Source organism: Marmota marmota, unplaced genomic scaffold (assembly GCF_001458135.2).
Source record: "Marmota marmota marmota unplaced genomic scaffold, marMar, whole genome shotgun sequence".
Classification (NCBI taxonomy): Eukaryota; Metazoa; Chordata; class Mammalia; order Rodentia; family Sciuridae; genus Marmota; species Marmota marmota.
This window is the reverse complement of record NW_026000057.1, coordinates 10,262,914-10,283,034: the sequence shown is the minus strand read 5'-3', so window position 1 is coordinate 10,283,034 and position 20,121 is coordinate 10,262,914. Positions and strand designations below refer to the sequence as shown.

Genomic DNA, 20,121 nt, shown 5'->3' with positions numbered 1-20,121 from the left:
ATCAGACACAACTTTCCTATATTCATTATGAATACATGACCAGGGGAACTCCCCATCATGTTCAACCACAAGAATGGGAAGTTATACTCCGTGTGTGCATGATATGTCAAAATACACTCTACTGTCATGTATAACTAAAAAGAACAACAACAACAAAATCTATACTCATAATACCTCCCAAAATAAAACGTGCAGTTTATTTCATTTTTCTTATACTTTAATAAAGCTGTTTACAAAAACAGAGAGAGTGCTTAAATTGGAATGATACAGAAAAGATTAGCATGGCCCCTGCACCAAAGATGACATGCAAATTCGTGAAGCATTCTATTAAAACAAAAACAAAAACAACCCAGGGGAGAGGTGGGGGTGGGATGGGGAGAAAGCTGTTGGTCCAAATAACCAAGAGCCAGAAAAGAACAATAGAGAAGAATAATGGGCAGAAGGCTGAAGCTAAAGCAAGGAGAAACCAAAAGCAAGAGGACTATCCTGGCACCGTCTGGCCTCTGTGCTGGGGGCAGGCAGCTGCCTTGGCAGGCGCAGACCAGAGAGAGGCACCCAGACTCTAGTCCTCCCTGGCCCCAGGATTCTTTCCACACCGAAGGCAGGCTGGCTCCCGGGACCTTCTGGGCTGGAGAGAAGCCACGTTCCCGGGCTGGCTCTGATAGGAGCCTCACTTATCAGAGAAACAAGGGCCGCTGGGGCCAGTGCATTCTGAGCCTCGTCCAGCTCTCTCTTTCCTAAGCCAAAGTCAGATGGCTTTGAATGACATCTGAAGCATTGCTCGCAAGAACGGTGACCCCATGGCACTCTGAAATTTCTTTAGGCAGGGACATAGGAGGAATGGTGGATAACCTGAGTATTGGGACTTGCTTAAACTTGTGCATTGAACCACAAGAAAGGCAGGTCTGCCTCCAATTATTTCACCATGGTGTAAAATGGTTTATGGTGACCAGTGACTACCATGTTCTATGTGACACAGATTATATGACATTGTTTTTAAAGGGCATCCCTGGCAGAGTCTCTTCTACTTGGATTTAACCAGCCACATGAGCTGACTTTTTTTTTTTTTTTTTACACTAATGACATCTCTACTAATTAAGCAGTAATAGCAGTTTCCTCCAGAGCTAGAGGCCACAGGAAAACTGTATTTATCTTCAGTGGCTTTGAGATGACCTTGCTCCTATAGAAAGGGAGAGAAGCAGTGACATTCCCCATCAGGGAAGGATGAATAGAGAGACGGCCTCATGGGAATTTAGACAGCATGCCTGAAGACAGGCTCTTAACTCTGGCACCATAGTTTTATGGTTAAGGTATAATTTTTGTGTGATAAAATTCAACCTTAGTATAGTTCAATGAGTCTTTTTAAAAATTTTAGTTCAGTAAGCTTGACGAATGTGTTGCGTAACCATCATCACAACTAAAATACAGAACAGCTACCAGGATTTCTCTACAGCTCTCACCTTGCTGTAGTCAACCTTCTCCACCCTGAGACCCAGGCAACCATTGATCTGTCTCCTGTCCCTAAAGGTCCGCCTTTGCTGGAGCATCATATGAATGTCAACACTAGGTAGACTTGAGCCTGGCTGCATTCATTTAGCAAGTGTTTCCAAGGTTCATGAATGTTGTAGCATGTGGCAGTCATTCTTTTATTTTTATTTTTTTAATTGCTGGATAAAATTTCATCATATAGACAAATGTACCACAGTTGGTTTGTCCATTCCCAAGTGAAGAACACTTGTGTTGTTTCTGACTTTGGGCTCTTTTGAATAAAGCCACTGCTATAGTTTGGAGCTAGAATGTTCCCCAAAGACCCATGTGCTAAAGGCTTGGCCCTCAACTTGGAGCTCTTATAAGATGGTGGATTTTTTTTTTGGAGGGGGCATGTTGCTGGAGATTGAACTCAAGGGCACTCAACCACTGGCCACACCCCCAGCCCTATTTTGTATTTTATTTGGAGACAGGGTCTCACTGAGTTGCTTAGCGCCTCACTTTTGCTGAGGCAGGCTTTGAACTCGCGATCCTCCTGCCTCAGCCTCCTGAGCTGCTGGGATTACAGGCACACCACTGCACCCAGCTAGATGATGGAAATTTTAAGAGGTGGAGACTAGTGGGAGGTCTTTAGGACTTTGGGGGTGTGTTTGAAGGGGACTGTGGGACCCTAGTCTCTTCTCTCTTTTGTCTCTCTGTCAGCAGGAGGGAGTGTTGCTCCATCATGGACTCCAGCCACGATGGGCTGCCTTACCCAAAGGCCCACCTGACCGTGGATTGGGACTTCTAAAACTTTGAGCCAAAATTAACCTTTCTCTTTTCATAAGCTGATTATCTCCGGTTTTTTATTATGTTGGTAGAGAGCTGACTGCCACAGCCACCATTAGCATTATGTAGAGGTTGTTCTGTTCAGAATTATCTAGATTTTGATTCTAACTGGGAGTGGGGTTCTTGGTCACATGGTCAGTGTTTGCTTACCTGTGGAGGGGACAGCCAAACTATTTTTCAAAATGATTGGACCATTTCACGTTCCCATCTGTCATATAAGAGAGTTCCAGTTGCTTTGCATCTTGGCCAGCAGTTGGTATTTATTGTTAGTTAGGCTTTTTTTTTTTTTCTTCTTTAAGCCATTCTAATAGACATGGGGTGGCTTCTCATTGTGGTGGTTTATTTTGCAGAACTCTAATGGCAAAATTGTTGCACGTTTTTTAAAAAAATATTTATTTTTTAGTTGTAGTTGGACACAATACATTTATTTATTTATTTATTTATTTGGTGTTGAGGATCGAACCCAGGGCCTTGAACATGCCACAACCCCAGCCCCTGTTGAAGTCTTTTTGTGTGCTTGATTGCTTGTTCGGGGAGAGGTTTGTTCGGACTCTTGCTGCAGTGGCTGAGGTTGAGGTTCTCCACACAGTAGGGCTGTTTCTCTGGTACCTGCCTGAACAAGCGGTCTTAGAAACTCAAAGTAAGACAGCGTATACTGAGAAATCAGGGAGGAGGAGGAGGGCAGATAACAGAGACCCGTGTAAGGCTACTAAAGGAGAGAGGGTCCAAATATACAGTGTGGGTAGTCAGCTTGACCGTGTTCTTAGATGAATCTACAAGACCCAGGAGCACAAGGAAGCCCTGACTGAATCCCCAGAGAAGCAAAGGTGTACTCCGCTTGACACCCAGGGGACGAAACACATTCTGCTACTCCAGAAGACAGCTCAGAAAGGGAGGAAGCGAAGGCACACACAGCCTGGTTAGGAGTCATGGAACGTGTCAAATAGGGAACTGTGGCCAGAAGACGACACCATGCCTCCCTGTGTCTAGCTCCTGTCCAGGGCCTGAAGACTAAGCACCCTCCATCTTCCTGAGCCCATTTCCCCAGTGGGCGGGATCTGATGGTTTTGCTCCTCTCTGCTCACACAGATTATCCCTGGTTTTTATTGTGTTGACAGAGAGCTGACTGACACTTCTAAAGACAGCTGTGCATTCACTTTTTTTTTTAAAAAAATATTTTTAGTTGTAGATGGACGTGATACCTTTTTTCTTTTATGTGGTTCTGAGAATTGAACCCAGTGCCTCACACGTGCTGGGCAAGCCCTCCACCACCCAGCCACAGCCCGGTGTTTGTTCCACAGACATTGATAGAACTGTTAGTAGACACAGGAGCCATGCCAAGGGCTTGGTGTGTGACTGCTGACCAGAGACACCCTTCCAATCAGGCCGTCTCTCCGCCATCCTGCCTGCCCTCCTTCCTGTGGCTTCAGTCCACACAGACCCTCTGAGGAAGAAAGGAAGGAGCAAGCCCCGTGTTTTGTGTCTTCTAGGTACAGTAAGATGCGACTACCACAGGAGACCAGGGGAGGCACTAGAAAGCTGTTGATTCTATTCACGGTGCTGGACACAGGAGGTACAGTCACTGTGCAGGCCACATGGGAAGGTCACTGTGGTGGCCAAGGAGGCAGCAGACAGGAGCCAGGGGAAGCATTAGGCCAGTGGTTTCTGGGGAAGGGCAGGGCAGGGCAGTGTAACCCTTTTAGGGTGGTCAACTTTGAATGGTTTCAGTGGGCTTTAAGGTATAGGGGGGTCCCTAGCTGCCTGCTACCTGACCCTGGGTTGACTAAAGCCAAGGACTGTGGCCTCCTGGGAGGCAAGGGCCGGTGAAGGAGTCTGGCTCTGGATTGGTTAGTTGCATTTGAAAGGCATGCTCCCAACTGGTTCCTTCCTACCTCCAAGAAAAGGCTCGCCCCTAGAGGGGCGTCTCTCCCCAGGCAGAAAGATTAAGATGTCTAAACCTCATAATATACAGAAATAGTTTTAAATATTTACAACACACCATGGAAAACCCGCTTCACTGCCAAAGACTTGAAACTGAATATGAATTTAATTCCCACTAAGAAGGGAGGCTGGCAGGAGGGCGGGCGCCTTCCACACACAGAGGAAGGGCATCTGAGAAGAACAGCTCACACAGGGCCAGGAGACAGTGCGGGATAAATATCTTGGACAAGCATCCGAGGGGAAGGCAGCATCGCGGGCCATGCTCTTGGCCACCAGGTGCCCTGTGACAATAGATGCAGTGCTCCTGAACCTACAGGGCAGGTGTTTAAATCATCCTTCTTTGTCAACTCCGCTCCCACAAGACAGTCTAATGGTGACAGATCTGGCTCTGGAGAAGAGCTCAGAGCGCCAGGGGCTGACTCTCCCAGAGAAAGAACATGAACCAGTTTCATTCCTTTTACTCTGGCTGAGAGCTCTTTAGAAAACAATCATCCATTTAAGCCACCAGCTCCAGGCTGACCCAGCAGGCCTGGACAAAGGGCCACTCCTTTGTTCCCCTCAGGACGGTTGTCTGGGTGAAGCACTTAAGGGTTGGGACCTGGGCCAGAAACAGCTTTCAATCTCATGGGCCTATTCTGAAGATTCATAGAATTTTATTTGCAGGCTTAGAGATGTTCTAGTTTCAAATAGTTCTCGTTGCCAGCAAATGACTCCCTTCCCCGCTGCTCTCCATATATTTGCAGAGAAGAAGATCTATTCCTTCTCTTTCTGGTTCCAGTGGCATTAGAGGTCACAGGTGGGTCTGTTCTTGGGGATACCTGAAAAGCCACTTGCTCCCTTGAATTGGGTGCAGGGTTTGGCAAAGAACACTGGGTGTGACAGAGTTCAGGCTGACCCTGGGCCTCACCTGATGAGGAAATTTCACTGGACAAAGATCTCTAATGGAAGAGCCTGGATCTGAGTCTTGTTTCTAGAGAAATCCTGGCTTGACATTGCAGAATCTTTCTCCTTTGAACCTGCACAGCTTTGAGCCTCCACAACACAGGGTCTCAGGCAGACTTTCCTGGGTAGAGAATTGCTAGAGAATTTGCTACTCTCTTGAGGGCTTCCAACTCCAGCTATTAATTTGTGAATGTTGTTTCTGCACTGCTGCAACATAGGAGTTTTGTTCATTGATTTCTTTAAGTTTTTATTATGCAATGCATGCTGTTGTCACCAATCATTTAGATTTATGAGTTGGCGTATTCCATTCTGCAATCCTGCAGAGCCCCAGAATCTTGAAGAAATCATTATTATATATGTTTCGTTCTCAGATGTCCTTGAATAGGGTTCTCACTAGGCATACAAAATGTGAGCCCCAGTGGAGGGCTTGGAGCCAATTTTGTTTTCTCCTTGAAATGGACGTAGGTAGGAAGCTGGGTTTCCCCCACTCCCTTTCTTTCTGTTCCCAAAGAACTCTTATTTTCTGGCATAGAGAAGAATACAGAACTAAATATTTGATTAGGAGAATAAACACCAGGGCCATGTGAAGAACTTTGTGTGAAAAGGAGAAAAAAATTGAGGATGGGTGAAGAAAGCTTTTTTATATAAGGTAATACACTCTCATGAAGAACACATCATACAATTTAGAAAAGCAAAATGGAAAAAAAATAGTTACCCGTCATGCCACCACCACTGTATAAATCACAGTTAACATTTCAATGTATGTTTTTCCAGAGCATGTATGTTACATAGGTAATCACATGTGCGTTTACATGTAATTTTTAAATGAAAAATGATATACTATGCATATTCATAATTTTCTTTTTAAAATTCAAATATATTACCTTTTTTGGAGGGGGACCTGGAACTTGAACCCAGGGTACTTTACTGCAGAAAAAAAGTCCTTTTTAAAAAATTATTATTTTTATTTATATATGACGGGGAATGCATTACAATTCTTATTACACGTATAGAGCACAATTTTTCATATCTCTGGTTGTATACATAGTATATTTATACCAATTTGTGTCTTTATACATGTACTTTGGATAATAATGATCATCACAGTCCATCATCATTTATAACCCCCTGCCTCCTCCCTTCTGCTCCCACTCCTCTGCCCTATCTAGAGTTTGTCTAATCTTCCCACGCTCCCCCTTCCTACCCCACTTATATCAGAGAAAACATTCGGTCTTTGGTTTTTTGAGATTGGCTAACTTCACTTAGCATTATCTTCTCTAACTCCATCCATTTATCTGCAAATGCCATGATTTTATTCTCTTTTATTGCTGAGTAATATTCCATTGTGTATATATGCCACATTTTTTTTTTATCCATTCATCTACTGGAGGGCATCTAGATTGGTTCCACAGTTTAGCTATTGTGAATTGTGCTGCTATAAACATTGATGTGGCTATGTCCCTGTAGTGTGCTGTTTTTAAGTACTTTGGATATAGACCAAGGAGAGGGAGGCTGGGTCAAATGGTGATTCCATTCTCAATTTTCCAAGAAATCTCCATACTGCTTTCCATATTGGCTGCACCAATTTGCAGTGCCACCAACAATGTTTGAGTGTCCCTTTTTCCCCACATCCTTGCCAACACTTATTGTTGTTGTTTGTCTTCATAATAGCTGCCATTCTGACTAGAGTGAGATGAAATCTTAGAGCAGTTTTGATTTGCATTTCTCTAATTGCTAGAGATGATGAACACTTTTTTCATATATTTGTTGACTGATTTTTTTATCCTCTTCTGAGAAGTGTCTGTTCAGTTCCTTGGCCCATTTATTGATTGGGTTATTTGTTTTTTTGGGTTATTTGTTTTTTTTGGTGTTTAGCTTTTTGAGTTCTTTATATACCCTAGAGATTAGTGCTCTGATGTGGGAGGGGTAAAGATTTGCTCCCAAGATGTAGGCTTTCTATTCAATTCACAGATTGTTTCCTTTGCTAAGAAGAAACTTTTTAGTTTGAGTCCATGTTTATTAGAGATACTGGTCTGAAGTTTTCTTTTTTTGATGTGTCTTGGCCTTGGTTTGGAATCAGGGTGATATTAGCCTCATAGAATGAGTTTGGAAGTGCTCCCTCTTTTTCTATTTTATTTCCTGAAATAAATTGAAGATTATTGGTATTAGTTCTTCTTCAAAGGTCTTGTAGAACTCAGCTGTGTATCCATCCATTCCTGGACTTTTCTTTTTAATTTTTATTTTATTATTATTATTATTATTATTATTAGTAGTAGTAGTAGTAGTAGTACCAGGGATTGAACCCAGGGATGCTTAAGCACTGAGCCACATCCCAGCCCGTTTTATTTTTTATTTTGAGTGGGGGTTTCAATAAGTTGCTTAGAGCCTCACTAAGTTGCTGAGGCTGGCTTTGATCTTGCGCTCCTCCTGCCTCAGCCTCTCCAGCTGCTAGAATTTAATGTTGGTGCCACCATAAACCTTTAATTCCAGCAGTTGTTTTTTTTTTTTTAATTTTATTTTGAGACAGGGTCTCACTAAGATGCCCAGGCTGACCTTGAATTTGTGAACCTCCTGCCTCAGCCTCTGGAGTTGCTGGAATTACAGGCTATGACAGCATGCTCAGCTTCAGACAATTTTTTGTGTCAATATATACCTCAGCATGTGCATGTATCACAATCTACCCAGTGAATTTCCTTCTACTTGAGTCTTTGTACCAATTTAACCAGCTAACTAATAAGTCCTAAGTACTTCTGGTATCAAGGTTCAGAAAAGATCATAATGAATTAAAAGAAATTAAATATGATATCATAGACTACACGAGTGGCGGGGTGGGAAAACTAATTAGGAAGAATGGAGAAGAAACATTCATTAGTGTGTCAAGGGCTCAGCAAAAATTTGGGTGAGTTTAATGAAAATCATTTAATGGATCTACAATAGTTGAATCTATAATGTCAACAAATAATATAATTTTGAATCTGGCTATTCTATTTTTTTTTTTTTGGTTGTGGTGGGGATTGAACCCAGGGCCTTGTGCATGTGAGGCAAGCACTCTACCAACTGAGCTATATCCCCAGCCCTAAAGCTGGCTATTCTAATTCTTTTCTTTGGCAAGTTGTGGAATTTTTGAGCTTCAGTTTCTTAGTCTATAAAATGGGAACCATTGTTTCTATATTAGAGTGACTACAACATTTTAAAAAAATTACTAAAGTCTCTGAATTGTGCTTGTCATGGAATAGATGGTCAGTATTTCTTGGTATCCCTGCTCCATTTCTACCTCTTTGGGTTGCATTATTCTGGAGAAGTGTTTGGAAGGGGAAATGAATCTTCGTCAAGTTACTTTCCTTCTCAAAAATCTCCTTTTTCTCATCTGGAAAATGGGAAACAATGTCTTCCTGAGACCTCAAATGATTGTTTCGAAAACCAGATACATTTAGGAAGGTGAAAGATATTTAAATAACAAATTATGTAAATGCAAGGCAAGGGCCTAACAGAAGTTAGGGTGAGAATAATGGAAACTGGGTATTGGATCTAATGATTGAATCTATGATGTCAAAGAAAGATAAAAATTAGAAGCTGAATAATTTTATTTAGAAAATTATTTTTTGTTTTTGTTTTTGGTACTAAGAATTAAACCCATGGATGCTTAACCATTGAGCCACATCCCCAGCACTTTTTATATTTTATTTAGAGACAGGTTCTCACTAAATTGCTCTGGACCTCACTAAACTGCTGAGGCTGGATTTAAATTTGCAATCCTTCTGTTTTAGCCTCCTAAGCTGCTGGGATTACACACATACACCACTGCACCTGTTCCTAATTCAGAATATTCTAGCAGGTAGTAGGGTGATGTATAAAGAATCCCTGTTAAATAAAAATGAGGATTGTTTTTATTGATCCTTGAAAAGAGTCTCCCTTTGGGTGTTGTAAATCTAAAATCCCCAAGCAAGTACCATCAGTGTCTTAAAGATGTAAAGACAGAATCAGCCAATGGAAGAGAAAAAATTCTGGTGAAGTGAGAAGCACTTATGAATGTGGGGTGCTAACAGTTTTGGTCTGGAGTGTCCTCCAAAGACCCATATGTTAAAGGCTTGGTCATCAAAAGGTGGCACTATTTGGATGTTGTGTAACTTGTAGGAGGTGGGGCCTAGGGAGAGGAAGTTAGATCATTAGGGGCGTACCCTTGAAAGGGATATTGGGACCCTGGTTCCTTCCTCTCTGTTTTTCAGACACTTTGAGGTGAAGACCCCGTCTGCCACATGCTCCTGTCATAATGTACACAGGCCCAGGCAACAGGGCCAAGTGACTGTGGACAGAATCTCTGAAACCATGAGTCAAAATGAACTCTTTAGAAGTTTATTATCTCAGGTATTTTGTCACAGTGACAGAAAGCTAACACTATTATTTGTTCTCCTTTTTTGGTCCTTAGTCCAAATGAAGAGCTGGTCACCCACCCTATGCGTGCACACTCCTCATCTACAGGAAAACTATTATTAAGTTGTCTCAGCCTTCTAGGCTGAATAACTCTGCTTCCTTTCCCCTCCACTCAAAGGCCTCATTGTACTGCCCTTTAGTCATCTTTGTTTCTCTTCTCTGAACCTTTTCCAGATTCTTCAGGCACAGCCTCTTGTGACATCCAGTCCTCTTGGTTCTGCACTACCGTATTGAACTCGGAACCCGAGTCACCATCAGAGAGCTCAGAGAGGATGCTGGGAGAGGGACCTCATGGCTCCTATGCCCCTCACTGTATACTTCACCAACAAAGCACTGCCCTGGCAAAGCTCAGATGTTTTCCCATTTTACACCAATTTCCCTGGTTATTTGTGTGTGTGTGTGTGTGTGTGTGTTTCATTTCCCTCGTTATACCATTCTTTATTTGTGCCTAATAATATTTTCTATTCATTCAACTTCTTCAGTTTCTCTAATAGAAAGTAAATTTAACATAGTTATATAGGCCACAGAAATTTAGAATATACATGCATAAAGAGATTGGAAGGAGAAACACCCGAATCACATTAATAATTTTCTCTGGGAAGTGAGATTAGAAGTGATTTCATTTATTTTCTCTGTGCTTCTCTGAATAGTTCAGTTTTGCTTTGATTGACACATCTATTGTTTTTTTTTCAAAAGCAAAAAGTAAAATTGAAAAATTAACTCTCTGCATGCTCACAGGTCAACACAGGAAAAATGAAATGCTGGTGTGAATAAGGTCTCCCTGCCCCGTGAGACTTTCCATTCTGGAAGGATCCAAAGCTGTGCTTGGCTGTGGGGTTTATCCAGGGTTGTCCCACTCTGAGCACTGAAACGAGTCCATTCAGAACAGTTGGTCACCCTGCCTCCCGGCCCTCCCTGTTCTCTTCTTCTATGAGCCACCAAGTCTGTTCTTGGTGTCTGTTATGGCGTTTTGCTTGGTCATTTCTCAGGAAATTCAGCTCAGTTGACCTTGGTGATAAGAAGACACCTAGGAACATCCTTTGTGTCATTTGTTTCAAACGAGGCCTAGGGCTCATCAAAAGGCAATTGTGGAGGCACAACTGAACAGGTCTGCCTCCCGGGGAGAGGGAAGGAGAGCAAAGCCTTGGGGAGACCATGAAAAGAGGGCTGACATGGGAAAGCTGGTGTTGCTCAGGGAGCGACCAACAGTGCTGGGTGGGGGTGCTTCTCAGGAGGGGCAGGGAGAGGGAGGGAAACACAGTCCTGGGGACTTTTGTTTACTGTATCTCTCCCTTTTCTTAATTACTTATTAATTCCATCTGTAAATCAAGGTTGGTACCACCTAAATGGGCTTCTGCTGCAAGGCATTTGAGGACATTCTCCTCCTTCCTTAGCAGGACATCAAGGGCTCCAGACATCATGAAAGTTTCTCTTTTAATTTTACCACAGGAATCCAGAGCAATGCCATATGGAAACCCCTCTGGGTAGCACAGAAAGTAATATCTGATGGAGACATGATGTCCTCACCTTATCCTGGATCTGTCCTCTACCGAGGGGGCAATCTCAATTTTAAATATAAATATACATAAACACCCAGTGTAATTATAACATATATATTATTTTATGTATAAATTACATATAATATGCAGTTATTATATAGGTGTGTGCATATGTATAAATTCTTCTTACACACACAGAAGAGAATTCTCTCTAGACATCTTGTTTAAGCAGTAGGGCTTTAGCATCTTTATTTTATTTATTTTAAATATTTATTTATTTATTTATTTTGGTACTGGGGATTGAATCCAGGGGTACTTATCTTCTGAGTCACATCCTCAGCCTTTTTAAGATATTTTATTTAGAGACAGGGTCTCACTGAGTTCCTTAGGGCTTTACTAAGTTGCAGAAGCTGGCTTTGAACTTGTGATCCTCCTGCCTCAGCCTCCTAAGCCCCTGGGATTATAGGAATGTGCCACTGCACCAGCTCCCTTTTACTTCAAATGATATATTTGTCTTATCTGGAGATTTGATTTAATGGATGTTTCATTCTAAATCAGTGATTTCTCAACCTAATGTGGTGGTGCACATCTGTAGTTCCGGTTTCTAAAAGCTGCAGCGGGAGGATTGCTTGAGTCCATGAGTTCCAGGTCAGTTTGGGCAATGTAGCGAGATCCTACTTCACACGCACACGCACACACACACACACACACACACACACACACAGAGAGGGAGAGCTAAGGCCTAAATCAATGATTCTCTACTGTGGCTCTTCAGGAAAATCACCTAAGGAACTTCTAAAATGTTTGAGCCTTCCCACTTCAATCAGATGTCTAGAGAGAAACCTCCTATGTGGGTGTGTATATATAAGAAGAATTTATGCACATACTCATATGTATACATATGCACATACCTATGTAATAACTGCATATTATATGTGGTTTATATATAAAATAATATATATGTTATACTTACACTGTGTGTTTATGTATTATTTAAAATTGGGATTGCCCCCTGGGTGGAGGACAGAGCCAGGAGAAGGTGAGGACATCATGTTTCCATCAGGTATTCAGAAAGCCCAAGAGACGTTAATCAAGGGTGTCAACCCCGGCCTGTGCTGGCCCACACGAGGCAATTTGGCATCCAAGTGGAGATACTCAAGGGTTACATGCTGCAAGGTGGGGCAGGTGTGTGACCTGCTGGAGAAAAGAAAGGAGCTGTACAGGTGTTTTCTCCATCATTTCTCAAAGACTCAGAGCCACGTCACTGGGGAAATGAGCCACAAGTGTAAGGCCACAAAGAGCCAGAGGCCTCTCTGACCTCAGCTGTCAGCCCACAGGCGCCAGGTTAATGGTCCAATCAGATGCCAGTTCCCTTCTTCCTGGGATTCTGATGTAATTGGTTTGTGGTAGGGTCTAACGTTTCCACATTACTTAAATGTTTTCTGGGTGATTCTAAAGTGCAACCACCAATTTTTAGCTCTGATGGGACAACCGAACTGCTGGGGAGTAGAGAGTGGTAAAGGTGTTACCGTCCAGGGGTGCGGTGTTCACTGTGTCCATTCAGCAAAGAAGTGAAGAACAGCACACAGAGATGGCGAGCAAGAAGCAGGTTTACTGCAAGAGCAGCAGAGATACAAAGGGACTTCTCTGAAGAGAAGGGGCCCTGGAGCTGGGAATCCAGTTGGGAGTTGGGCTTGTTCTTTTTGTGGTCTCTGGAATTTCCTCCTTCCCTCCTCTCCTCCCCGTCCATGTCTCCTCACTATTGCTGATTGGTGCCCCCTTTGTCCATGGGTCTGTCTTAGCTTTTCCTATTGGCTCACATGTTTAGAAGCATGAGTACAGAGTGTCTGTCTGACTGGGTCCCCAGCTTGTATCCAGGAGCACTTTTGTCAAGCAGGAAGTTGACCTCCTCAGAAGACCCTCCCCATGCTCCTTGTCCTGGCCCTGCCCCGACCTCCTCAGCCACCTTGCCCTGGCTGCCTAGGCCCTTCTACGTCTCCCTCAAAGGGACTCAGGGGGACCTGTGTTTTGTCCAGCAAAAGGGAATGGAATGCTCCAGGTGCCATTTTTGTTGTTTGTCCTTTTTGCTTATGGATTTTTCTCAGTTTTACATTTTTTCATGTTTTGAAATGTATACATATTTTTTCCCCAATTCTTAAGTTTTAGCTACACCAAAATTGCCAGGAGAACTTATTAAAACAGGTTGTTGGGCCCATCCCCAAGTATTCTGATTCGTAGCCCTGGCATGAGGTCAACTATTTGCATTTCTAGCAAGTACCCAGGTTATGGTGGTGGACTCTTTGGGAAATACTGGCCTGGGCTTATTTTTTCCTTTCATCTTCTCAGGATTTGTTTCCTGGATTTAATGTTTCAGTGAGATTTCAGTTTTCCTCAGAGTTTGGTTTCCTCTCCTTATTAATCTAGATTTTTCTTATCACCTTTAGCTCTGATTCTTATTCCATTTTGTTTTACCAGTCCCCACTCTCCCCCACCCAACTTTTTAAAGCGGTTCTCAAGAATACAGTGCATTGTTATTAACTGTAGCCACCATGGTGTACAATAGCTCTCAGACTTATTCCTTCCAGCTAACTGAAATTTGGTAGACTTTGACCAAATATCTTGCCAATAAAAAACCCACCAGTAGTTTTTTAAAAATTTGCCCTTTTTGCCCTTTTTAAAAAAGTTGCCCTTTTGGACCAAGGTAGACATTCTTGGTTGTCCACTCAAAAAGAAAATGACAGAACAGGAATCCACATCCCTGATGATATTGTTCTGCTGCTAGACCAGTTCTGCTGCTCAGAACTGCCTCATCTCTAGGCTTTTTGTTATGTGAGTTTTGCTTCATTGTTTATGCATTTAAAGTCAGGTCTTTTATTACTTCAAGGCCAAAACATCCTAAATGATATTGTGGTGCTGGGGATTGAACCCAGGGCCTTGTACATGCAAGGCAAGCACTCTACCAACTGGGCTATATCTCCAGCCCTATTTTTGACCTTCTTGAAACTTCTTTTTACTTGTAGATATTTGTGGGCATATCTCCCAATAGATTCCTTGAGATCAGGAATCTTGAAATCTTGTCTGAAATTTTCCTAAGATCTTAAATATCCTGTTGTTTGAGAGAATAAGTGAATTAATTCATTTCCTTAAAGACTTGTTTGGGTTGTTTTTTTGCTAATGACTGAAATGAAATAGATCTTGTAGCACTTCTGATTGTCCTAAGCAAAACAGAGTGTCCGACTATCTTAAGTGGAGTGGCTTCATTGTAAGGATTCATGTGGATGGAACTCGTACCCTCACAGCCCTGGGACATGTTCCCTCCTTATCAGCCTCTCATTCAACCCAGGTGTCCTCTCTCATGGACCTCTCCCCCTTTCTCTATGCTTTTAATTTCTTTTTTTTTTCCTACCAACTGGTCAAATGGCTGCAAATCCTTTAGCTCAGATTTCAGAGGGCAAGTCAAAAAGTTCATTATTAGCTTCAGGTTCACTCAGGTTCACTCAAAGCCCTCAGGTTCACTCCTTGTGGGTCACTAGACAGCTTTAGGACAAGTGCCACCTTTGGTCCAACCAAGGGCCACTTCAGGACAACAAAATATCCTGAAATATCTTCCCTGAAACTATCAGAAGTTAGGAATAAAAGGCACCATGCAAGCATGTTGACAAGAATTATTTAGGAAAAACTCCAAAAGGAAATACATCATGGTGAGATAGGAGATGGTGCTTTTATTTTCTGCCCTTTACTTTCTTTGCATTTTCTATTTTTTTTTTTGTACCAGGGATTGAACCCAGGGGTGCTTAACCACTGAGCCACATCCCTAGCACTTTTTTATACTTGATTTAGAGACAGGGTCTCGCTAAGTTGCTTCAGGGCCTCACTAAGTTGCTGAGGCTGGATTTGATCTCACTATCCTCCTGCCTTTGTCTTTCCAGCTGCTGGGATTATAGTTGTGTGCCACTGCACCTGGCTTTCTATTTTTTTTTTTCTGGGAACATGTAGTACCCAAAAAATATTAAAATGTCATATTAAAACAAGAATTGGGCTGGGAGTAAAGATCAAGGGTAGAGTGCTTGCCTAGCACGTGTGAGGCCCTGGGTTTCATACCAGCACTGAAAAAAAAAAGTATAAATAAAATAAAATATGAATTGCAAGTAATTAGAAGGGAAGGACAGCCACTTATTTGGGTGTAGCACCCAGCGTTGTGCATGTGTAATTGGATGCTTTCCTTTCTCATCCATGCCTTTTAGGGCCATGATCTCCATTCCAGAGTTGGCAGATATAAATGGCGCCAGATAGCCTGTGTACACACTGTAGCCTATTTTGGTCCATTCAAATGTGGAACTGTAGTAATAAACCTATTTGGGTTAGTGTCAGGTGACAACTACTCATATGAGTATTTGTGCTATGACTTCACTTACTATGTACTGAAATAGGAGCCCACAGGACAGCCTGTGCGAGATGCTATTTTCATCTGCTTCTATTTCCTCAGTAGGTTGTGTCATCCAAATTGTAGCCAAGCACTCAATCCTCAATGAAGATCCACCAGCTTTAAAGGCAGTGCTTTTAAAAGCAATGCGTTTCATAACCTGGGCAGGGGGAATAGATGGTATTTGAAAGAGAATGTCCTTCATGGAGTGGACTTCCTAAAGTACTGATCAGGTCAGGTTGCTACTGCTCTTAAAAATGTCCAGAGCTGCTCATTTCTCCCTCCACCTCCAGGACCTTGCCCCCAACTTCCTTTTCAGCCTTCTTGTCCACCTCATCTTGTTCCACAGCCCACTTTCTAGCCACCTGGGGATGAACTTCCCTGGGCAAACCAAGCACTTTCATATCTTTGTATATCAAAAATTCCTCAGTGAGTGTGTGACTAAATGTGACCAAGAGCTACACCAAAAAGAAAACACTGTAGTTGTTTACTGATAATTGGATAATTTCCCATCAGTTTCTTCCAGTTGCTACACCCTGGAGCTGTGACTTTTCTACTTTAGCTTCAGTGTACCTTCTGCAGTAGATCCCATATTCACCCAACCATCTAGTTCCAACATGGCGTCCAACATGGCAGCCATGTGCCATGTGGGGATTCTGCAGGACTGTTGGCAGAACACAGAGCTAGGGCCTATGAACTGGATTTCACACTGAACCCTTGGGCTAGACTGGTCTCTTCTTCCTCAGAAGTCTCTGGGAAATAAAGATATCTGCCCACCAACCTCAACCTCACCTTGGCATCATTGAGGAGCAGGTGGGTGTGGAAACATCTTGTCTCCTGTAAAGTACACACAGTGGGAAGTGTTAGCCTCTCAGTAACTGTCATTATTTGCTTGTGCTTAGCACAGAGATTCTTCTGTTGACACTTCAGGCTGAGATTACAGTTGTGTGCCACTGCACACAGGCTGGATAGTTCTTTGTCCTGAGGAGCTGGTCTGTGTGGGAAAGGATGTCTACCCTCTGAATGGTAGAGCACTGTCAAGTCCTGAAAACTGAAAATGTGCCCAGGCCTTACCAGACGTCCCCTGGAGGTCAAATGCCCTGCTGAGAACCATGGCCTACTGTAGCTTTTAGAGTTTTTCTCTGGTCACCCTTCCATCTCTTTCCTCCAACTATTCCCTGTAACCCAATCCACTGTCTCTTCTGGTCCTTAAATAAGCAAGGCTTCTTTTGATTCCATATTAGGCATACCTTCCTCTGCCCCCACCAACATTTTATAGAGGTGGGTTTGCAGTTGATGCATGGATTTAGGAGCTTCTCTGGACTCTGTGCACAAAATCTCCTGCAACAGTGCTTCATGTCCTAACACTGAACTCAAAAAAATATTTCCTCTTTTCTAAAGCCTCTCTTCCATCTCTGCTCATTCGATAACCCTACTTTTGACATGCGATTTGGAAATATAGTTTTTCTTAAAAATCCAAGCTCTTTGTAGCCAGGTGTGGTGGCACACACCTGTAATCTCAGTGGCTCGGGGGGCTGAGGCAGGAGGATTGAATTCAAAGCCAGCCTCAGCAATTTAGTGAGGTCCTAAGCAACCCAGGAAGACCCTAAATAAAATATGAAAAAAGGGCTGGAAATGTGGTTCAGTGGAAAAGCACTCCTGAGTTCAATCTCTAGTACAAAAAAAAAAAAAAAAAAAATCCAAGCTTTTGCATTGAGTTACCTTTTCTCTTCACTGCTGCTACCACCAACTACCTGTAGGCCTGAAAAATCATTCCATAATTGAAAGTTTCCTTTTCTCCTCATATATTTTTGTTTGATTTTTTTTCTTTGTTCTTTTTTTTTGTGCCTGGCCCTTTTGTTTGATTTTTAACATTAAGAAGATAGGGGTTGGGATGTAGCTCAGTGGTAGAGCACTTGAACGCATGAGGCCCTGGGTTTACTCCCCAGTACCCCCACCACAAAAACAAAACAAACTAACAAACAAAAAAGAATAAGGTAATACATAGTTTTTGTTGTTGTTGTTGTTTTCCCCCAAATAGTACAGAAATACATTAAGGACAACGCTGTTGTTGTTGTTTTTTTTTAATTCCTCTTCTTGGCCTCCCTCCCCCTTTCCCACCCAACTTTCAATCTCTCTCCAGAGATGCACCTTCACTCCTGGTGAATGTCATTCCTCAGTTTTCTATGCATTGGCAAGCATAATTTTTCTCATTGCTTTTTCAACATGCTAATGTTTGTATGGGAAGACGAAGCTTTGCTTACTTCGTCCCTAGCCAGAACAACACTCAGTCCCTAAAGATGGTGGAAGAGGAGGTTTAATTGGTTGCCAAAGCCCTGCAGGAGCGTGGTGCATGCTGGAAAGGAAGACAGCCTGCTCAGTCTTCAGACACCTCCAGACAAACCCCTTCAGGTGTTCACACACAAACCCCACATTCAAGCCTCAATCCTATTGTGTCTGATTTTTTTCTTTCTTTCTTTCTTTTTTTTTTTTTTAAAGGAGTAAGTGTTTTGCAAAGAACCCTGAGGAGAGAAGACAGACAGGTTTATGCAGTGGAAAGAAACGACTCTACACCAGGGGAGGAGAATTAGGGAGTGTGTGTATTGGGCTCATTCTACTGAATGTTTCCCCTTGGCCAGGTTCTGAATTAAATTTTTGACAGGGAGATGGTAAGAATTATTTTATTTGTGATTGATTCAGGAACTTATGACCATTTACAAATGCATGTGCCCAGGTACAAACAAGATAATTTTTAAAAAATTTCATTTGAATAAAGGTCATTATTTCTTTCTTTTGTTTCTTATTTTGGTACTAGGGATTGAACTCAGAGGTGTTCCACCACTTAACCACATCCCCAGCCCTATTTTGCATTTCATTTAGAGACAGGGTCTCACTGAGTTGCTTAGCGCCTCACTAAATTGCTAAGGCTGGCTTTGAACTCGTGATCCTCCTGCCTCAGTCTCCCAGGCCACTGGGATTACCCGCATGTGCCACTGTACCAGGCTTCTTTCCTTAATTCTTTTGTTCACTAGTTCTAGGCTGTCCTGCAGGCAGTGCTTCTAGGAGAAGAAGTCATAAAGTGAACTTGGACACACACTCTGCTTTGTAGAAGCATATAGCCAATTAGTGCAGAAAGAACTTGTCCAATTTATGTCCTTAGAGTATAAAGCACTAAAGGTCATGAGTACAAGATAGCACTTAAATTGTCCAAGTGCTATCTTTATTTTTCCCCTCCAGTGGACACCTCTGTGAACACAGGCTCTCACACATCCACGCACTGACTCGGGAATCCTCAACTGTCATGACGTTGGCCTAGCATGACCAGGCCGTATGTAACTGCTGGCTTGGACTGAGTGGTCGTCCCTGCAGGAGGGACAATGTTAAGTGATTTCTTCCCTGGGCTTCAGGATGACCTTCCCCAGGGCTTCAGAGATGGCAATGTTTATTTCCCTGTCTTACTGATGTGGGGCCAAGCCACATAACACTTGCTCTGACCAAAGATACATGGATGGAAGGACAGCGTGACCCGTGTGGGCAAAGCCTCTGAGAATCGTCACAGACCTTGGCTTGCCTCTGTCGTGCTCCTGAGATCTTCGCCTTCTGTGCTCTGCCAACATGGACCCCATGATGTGAAGCCAATTCCAATAAGATCAGAGGACTGGGATCCAGCTGAGTACAGCCTAGATCAGCCAAACCTCAGCAGACCTGCGACCCACCCTCAAGATGGGTCTTTTTCTAGACCTCTTGGTCTATGATTGTCTGCCATGGAGGTGTTCAGGATTATTCGTTGTATAGCATTAGTGCAGCAATAGCAGATTGATGTGTCTCTTAGGGTTATTCATTCAGGAGTGGCAAACCTGAATGGAGAAAATCAGAGAAGAAAAGAAGAACTGTTTTTGATCTCAGTGGGGACAGGAAGGCTCAAGAACCTGGCTGGGTTGTCTGTAGCAGGTCTGTGTTTCTAGAAGCTGAGGTTTGCCTCTCTGAAAATCGTTATATGAACCTACTCCCAAAGGAAGAGGCCTAGAATATGAGTGCTGTGCCTAAGAGATCATCTAGCCGGCCTCACTGCTTTACAGATGGGGCAAATGAGGCCAAGAGACTCGATAGTGGACTCACTAAGACTGGGGCTGCCTTAGTCAGCTTTTTGCCACTATAAAATACCTAACAAGAACAAATTAAAGGAGGACATTTTATTTTGGACTCACAGTTTCAGAGGTCTCAGTCCATGGTTGGCCAACTCCATTGCTCTGGGCAGAGGTGAACCAGAACATCATGGTGGAAGGGTAGCCATGGAGGAAAGCTGCTTTGAAAGTGGGGGGAGAGGAAAGATGCACCCTTCCAGGGCACACCCCAGTGAGCCACCTTCCCCAGCCATGTCCCACCTACCCACAGTTACCATCTAGTCAGTCCATTCAAATTAGGATGGACTGATATCCCTACAGCTCTCGCAACTCAATCATTTCACCTCTTAATATTCCTGCATAAACACAGGAGCTTCAGATCCAAACCATAACAGGGACTTTTACTTTTGATTCTCAGTCCAGTGAACCCACAGTCTCTCACCAT

The 20,121-nt window shown here is 43.0% G+C and overlaps 1 non-coding gene across 1 annotated transcript; it reads left to right on the top strand.

Annotated features, from left to right (window-relative positions):
• The first annotated feature begins 226 nt into the window (after window positions 1–226).
• LOC125619864 lies at window positions 227–334 on the top strand. The gene has a single exon (XR_007351453.1). It is a non-coding gene; the product is annotated as a U6 spliceosomal RNA (small nuclear RNA).
• Window positions 335–20,121: the final 19,787 nt, after the last annotated feature.